This window comes from Ictidomys tridecemlineatus, chromosome 2, assembly GCF_052094955.1.
Source record: "Ictidomys tridecemlineatus isolate mIctTri1 chromosome 2, mIctTri1.hap1, whole genome shotgun sequence".
Classification (NCBI taxonomy): domain Eukaryota; kingdom Metazoa; phylum Chordata; class Mammalia; order Rodentia; family Sciuridae; genus Ictidomys; species Ictidomys tridecemlineatus.
In genome coordinates, this window is record NC_135478.1 from 198,083,546 (window position 1) to 198,090,964 (window position 7,419).

Consider the following 7,419-nt stretch of genomic DNA (forward strand, 5'->3'; position numbering starts at 1 on the left):
GTAACTTTGGGAGGTCATAAACAATATAACTTAGAGTTATCCTATCCAAGGAGTTAGGGTATTTACCAATTTCAGTCAAGTCATTGGTGGAGGGTTTCTCTGAGAAGGAAAAGTTACCCCCAGCATCTTCTGGTATGGCCCATGTAAAAGCAGAGTGGGTTCTACTACCAGAGAAAGTGTTCAGGCAGAAACTTAAAATTGCTGACAGTTGAAAGTGGAGCTCCTCTCCCTGGAAAGGGTAAAGGGATGGATTTGGGGCAGGGCATCAATACCATTTGTTATATCCCAAGGCTATACTTGGTATATCTTAAATATTTGCTATAAAGTGACTCTTAAAACCAGGAGACCAAGAAAATTTGGCAGAATTTAGTATAGAAAGGAAAACAGTGAAGACCTTTTATAACAAAAGAGATGGCTTTTGTCTTCCTTCTTGTTTGTAAGGCACATATCCATATAACAAGCCATTTCATATCTAATTGGTTGTACCTAGATAAATCAAACCTTATGCCTTGCCAAAAGGTTAGTAGGATTCCTAATGACTATGAAGTATACTTTTGTTGCTGCCTGTGGTGAAATGTCTCAGAGAAATCATAGCTTTTTACTTTGACCAAAATATGGCATCATTAAAGTTCAATAACTATTCAACAAATTGATCACATGGTTCTTGTTTATATTTTCAAGCTTAATCCCTTAAGGTAAAACAATGTGCTTTTATCTACATTAGTATCGTAAATAAAGATGACTTTAACAAGGATAAGACTTTAACTAGGAACAAAGTTCATTCTCAAGGACTCATTGGTGTTTTGTGTGAAACCCTAGTTCAAGTTAGTAGTATGGGTCTTAATGATTTTGATGATACTTACAAGTATAGGAATGGATAGAACACTGATTTTATAATCAGAGCAAGTGTTCATTTTTGCTAAGGCCAAAAAGGTCCTTACCATGAGCCAGAGAGGATCATGTCATTTAATATTTTTTAAAAAAGTTCTGACTTGATGATTTTTAAAAGGCCTCATATGAAACTACTTTGGCTTCGGAGGCGTACGCATCATTTCTCTGAAGTAGGACTATAGAAAAAAATTATATAGAAAGATGATTTATTAAAATCTCAGTACTAGGGACTGAACCCAGGAGCACTCTACCATTGAGATGCATCCCACACCACTTATTTATTTAGAGATAGACTACACTAAGTTATGGAAGTTGACCTTGAACTTGCGAATCTTCTGCTTCAGCTGTGTAAGTTACTGGGATTACAGGTATATGTCACCATGCCTGACTTAATTTACTAAAATCTATCAAAATTGTAAAAATTTAAAAGCTGTTGTTTTATATGTTGCAGTTTTCTTTATATTTTATAATGTGTTAAATAAGTACTTGTAATTTGTGTTATTTTGGGGGATTTGGAACCAAAATCTTAACTTTAATAAAATAGTCTACATATTACTAGTCAGTAATGTAGGGGTTTAACTAATTATTGTTAGATTTTACTTTCTTTTCAAGTTAAAATTGTTGATACATCCACAAAATTGGCTCTACTTTCCCATAGAAAGCTTTGATTTAATTTTTCTTGTGTGAATGAAATTAATAATCTCATCTTAAAATTCACAGTACAGAAAAATCTAGGGATGATCAGGAATTAGATGAATGATGACAGCAAAGGATATTGCCCAGAACTTGTAAGAAAAGGTACAAGACTAGGACTTCAGGCACACCTCCTTTGTTTCATTCAGAGTACTTTGACCTTTATTTGTTTTAGACATTGGGATTCAATGTAAGATTTCATTTGAAAAATTGATTCTGCTGCCCTTCTTTTAAAGTTTGATAACAGTGATCTAGATTTTCTACAATATTGGCAATTTCTCCTAAATACCACCAAGAAAGTTAGATTTTACTTTCTTTCCAGATTCAGGGTAAAGCTACTTCATACTGTGAAAATTATAAACATTTTTTCTAAGTTTGTAAAGTCTCTGTCATCTATATATTTGTGACCATGATGTTAGACTTACAGAATTCGGCAGATTCTTTAAAAGCATCTACCTCTACCACTTCATTTTATAGATGAGGAAATAAACCCAAATGGTTGTGACCCATTCCCAAGGTCACATTGGGTAGAAGCAAGAAAGGATTCTAATATAGCACTCTTCCCACTGCATTAAGCTTTGTCTTTAGTGATTTCTATTTTATCAATTTTGAATACAGAATATGTGCTAGATATTAGGAAATAGAAATGACATAAAGGAAAGGATGAGAATAATACCCACTCAATAAATACTTATTGAATAGCTACCATGCATCAAATATTATACTACTTACTGAAACTCGTTTGGTAGTTTACACATGAAAAATCTACATGTGATTTATGTGATGTTAATGCTGAATTTAGTAGAAGATACTTGGCCTTTAGGGTTAAAACAATTTGTTTTGATACCATAGTGGACATTGGTTTCATCTTGGCTACCAGGGACTTATGTTGATAATAACACCCTGATTTCCTTAAGGGTAATTAACACTACCTCCCTTCCCCATTCTATTCCTCAACACCTTTTCTTCAGTATTGGTGAGGCTAAAAATCAAGGTCTTTTATCCAAACCTGACCAAAGAATGAAGGCTTATATATGATAGGCCAATTAAACTTTATTGTGAGACTTTCTTTCTCAAATGGAAGGATTCAAATATGGAGGAAAGTGTCAGAATTCATTCACCCCAGACCACTGAATAGTTTCAGAGCCTTTCCCCACTAGAGTATCTTGCATCCTATTCTTTTCAAGTTGACTCTTCAACCTCATCACCAATTCTCATAATTCTTACTTGCAATAAATTCCCATCTTAAAAAAAAAGTGAGGGTTGGTTTGTGTTACTTGCAAACAGTTAACCCTCACAGATTACCTATGTCTGTCTGTGATTCTGCAACTCTTTGTTTGAAGTGACAACACAAACTGCTAGAGAAGAACAGAATCTGTGAGTCTAGGCTTTTTGTTTCAAAGTCCCAAACCTGAGTTACAGTACCAAGAAAACAACCCTAATCCCCAAGTGAACCTTTTAACTCGTTGTTAAATTAATAAGCTTAGTATCAGGAAAACTGTTATGCAATAAAGATAATTTCCTTTCCTGGCTTATCTTCTATCCATTTAGAGACGACTTCCTAAGAAGCTGTCCTGGGCCTCTTAGGGCTGTGAAGCACTGTCATCCTGTTGCCAGTGCTCATTTTGATCTGCTAAAGTACCATTGCACTGGCCCTCTGCTGAGTGCTGTTGACCTTGTTCACTGATTGCTTTTAGTGATTCCCTTCAATGATTGATGGAACAGACTGGACAGTAATGAAAACAGAGCTGATTCACTTTATCTTAGCAGGATTAAAGCCTGAAAACAAATCTAATTTTCTTTTATAGGGAAAGGAAATAGGAACAAAAGATTTTGATCAGTGTCTTAAAGTAACATGAAAGGAAGACTGGAGGATTTAATGTGGTAAAAGGAAACTGTGTAAAGGAAGGGAAGCATAACTGTTGGATTCCTAATGGAAGGAGCAGTGACTCTCTAATTTCCTTTTTAACAATAAATGTGTTCACTGCTAGGCATGGTATATACTATCCCACATTACTTCTGGATAAATTTGTCATCTAAATCAGGAGAGAAGGACAAGGGAAATGTAAAACAATCATGAGAAAACTGAATAGGTAGAATAAGGCACTGGGTAGCATAATTTGAGATCTTTATCTTTCTATAACATCTCTAAAATTGGAAAACGTAGCTTGAAGGAAATTAAAGGAAAGTTCTTATGTTTTTTTTCCTTAAGCTAGTGTGTAAAGGGTTAATTCATAGCAGCAGGTATTAGATAGTTGTAAAGATTTTTTAAATTTAATTTCCAATTCAAAAATAATTGAAGGCAAATTATAGGTAACTGAGACTGTGGTGGACCCTATCATAGGAGAATGAACTGTTGCAAGAACAGTTTCCTTCTTCAATTACATTTTCTTTGCAGGAATATCTAGGTAGTTCAATCATTCAATCAATAGGCAAAGAGATAGGCAACAGAATAGCCATGCCATATCATAGTTATCATTACTGAAATCATAGTTTAAGTGTCAGTGACTGAATCTTTAGGCCTTTGTTTCACAGCTGGAAAGTGGGACTGTGTCAGTAGGGGCAGCGCCACTTCCACCCTATGCAATGTCTCTCTGTACATTAGAATATGTCTTTCCTTCATTTAGGAAAATGTAATCTACTTGAATTTGGCAAGTAGAGCTAGCATAGATTTCAGTCCCTGTGGATTTTTTTTGTTTGTTGAGTTTTTGCTGGATTCTCTCGTACAGAGTACAACCTTCATAACTGTATAGCAGCTCTTGTATAGGATCTACTTAGAAAAATGACCAGTAAGCTTCTCTGAGGATCAGAGGAGTCATAATCTCAGATTAACAAGAAACCTGTCAGACAAAGGGATGGGGCAGGTGGAAGTTGGAGAAGGGAGAGGCAATGTGAGGTTCAGGTGGAATTTAAGTGCTTTGTACTTTTCAGGATGGACTAGAATTACTCTGTGGTAAAAAGCAGCACCCATATCATGATGGTTTGATACCTTAAAGCTTATTGTTTATGCAGTTTCTTCTAGGTAACTATGCTTTTTTCGTAATTTAGTCCAATCGAGGAACCACCATCTCCACATGTGTCTACTCTGTTATCCTTCAAAAGCGAAGGACATGGAATGCTTTTCTGTTATTAATAGGCCGTTGGCATGACTGAATTCATGGTACCACATAACTACAAAGGACTGGGATGCACAGGGAGGATTTAGTCAGCAGTAGTCATTTCTATCTCAAAGTGCATGAAAATGAGTCTCAGGTAGGATTATGGTTAGCATAAGAGGTCATAATACTTCCTGCAGCCTTGTGGAAGAGGGTTACTTGCAAGTGATATCATTTATTGTTCCAGTCACCAGAGTTCAGTAGAAAGCCATATCTTCTTTAAAAACAACAATAATGATAGACTTTAAATTTTATAGTCCTAGATAGAAGGCAAAGAACTAGTAACTTTTAATTAATTTTTATGTGTAATAACTGTAGCATATAGTTAAATAGCATACATAGCTATATATAACAGTATATACTAACCCATATTACCTCTGGATAAATTTGTGATCTAAATTAAATTTTATTTAATTCTAAGTATTAATATTCCTTTTTTGCAGATGAGGAAGCAGGCAAACAGGATAAGTGATTTAATTCAAGTCACACAACTGGTAAGTAAAGAAGCTGGTGTTGAAACCCAGGCAATCTGACTCAGGTGAACCAAAATTAAATTATTTAATCCAGCCATTCAAGAAAGGTAAATAAAAGGCACCAAAGCTGGACTTGGAATCTTATTTCCAACTTTCACTTCTAACTTGTTTTAAAGCAGGTTGTCTACTCTAGGTGTCTTAGTTTGTCTAGCTGCAAAATAACTATAAATACTGTGTTCATGGAAATCCATGAGTCCTGCTATTCTTAGTGTTTGTGGCTTAATCAATGGAGAAGTGAAGACCAAAAGCCTTGGAGCAGTTGAACTGATTTGACATTTTCCTACAATCAACAGGGAGTATGTATTTCCATGTGGCAAGCTACTGAATTCCCTCCCCTATATTTCAAGTTATAAACACATTTGCCCCATTGACATTTATTAGAAAGTAACACAAAGCAGATTGCTAGGTTTGCATTCTGTGAACATTGTATATAGGACATATTGTATGCTCTCCTTGTGCCAGTCATGATGGCATCCTTGCAGGTTAAGCCCTCAAATCCTGTTCTACCATTTTAATAATTTTTTCATTGACTTAACCTTTATATAGATTAAGTATAATTTCCTCAAAGAATACCTTGCTCTTCTGTGTGTGCTGAAAGAATTCTTTAGGTTAGAAATTCAGTCTGATCTGTCAGGTGATGATACAAAAGGCTTAACTTAAACACAAACACTAGGTTACATAGAGACAGGATCCAGATGGTTTTGTATTTGATTACACCATCCTCCATCTCCCTGGCATCTAGATCCTTTCTTCTCTTTTCTGCCATCTGTCAATACATCTGAATGAAGACTTTAATCACCCATGCTATCAACAGTTTAGTGTTGTTGTTTTTTTTCAACATTCTCTTTCATTGGGTGTTAAGACAAGAGTATATTATAAAACACTATCTAGTTTTATATTGTACTGTTTTTCCCAGGGCTAAGTAGTATTTTAAGACTAAGTTTAGGTCATTAGTTCACATAATTCCAGTATTTGTGACAAATAAGTAAAATTTTTATTTGATCTAATTTAATGTTAAAATGTGTTATATTTTTTCTCTTATTGTTATAAATTACAGATTCTATTAATTATTAGTAATAAGGTTGTGGATTTTATTGTTAATTTTATATTCTTGACAGTGGAAATTTAAAATTAACCCTAAGAAAATATTAACAATAGTATAGATAGTGGTTTATATAAGAAACTGTGATGTTAGAATCATCTGATTCATTTCTGGCTCTTTTATGTACTAGTTGTCTGGCCTCAGGCACATAACTTTTCTAAGCCTCATCAGAAGAAAGGGGCTAGTAATTTGTAGGTTATTATAGGATTAATGAGATAATTGTGTACAGCATTTAGCAAAATTTCTGTCACTCTATAAATTTTCAATAAATGATGATCCTTTTTGTTATTCATATTTATGCTCCTACAAATTTTGAATGCTAGAGATAAAAGTAATGAAATGAAGTTTTTAAAGACTACTAATGTTGTTTACATTTGGAAATATTATTTCAGATGATTTTATAAAAAACAAATGTTTTTTATTTTAGAGAGATACCCCTTAGTGAATACAATAATTATCCCCCATAATAAGTCAGGTTACCTAACTCAGGTATCCTTAGTAAAAGGCTGCATATTACTTTTCTATGACGATTTCTATCAAGTGCATCATACTTGTCAACAACTTGGAAAAGAGTTCAACAAATTGCACCTGCAAACTGAATCCAGACCCCATTCTGGTTTTGTATGGCCTGGAAGCTTGGAATGGTACATACTTTTTTTTTTTTTGTGGTGCTGGGGATTGAACCCAGGGCCTTGTACATGTGAGGCAAGCACTCTATCAAAATGAGCTATATCCCAGCCCTGGTTTGTACATTTTTTAAGTAGTAGGAAAAATAATTTTTAAATTGTATTTTGTGATTCAGGAAAATTATATGAAATTCAAATTTTAGCATCCATAAATAAAATTTAAGGGAACACAGCCACATTCATTAATTTATGTGTTGTTCATGGCAGTGTTCAATCAGCAGGAGTTGAATATTTGTGACAGAAAATACATAACATGCAAAACCTTACTTATATATTATGTAACTCTTTAGGGAAAAAATTTAGAATACAAACCCTGAATTAGAATACAAATATATTTCCAGATGAGGCTTTAATAGTCC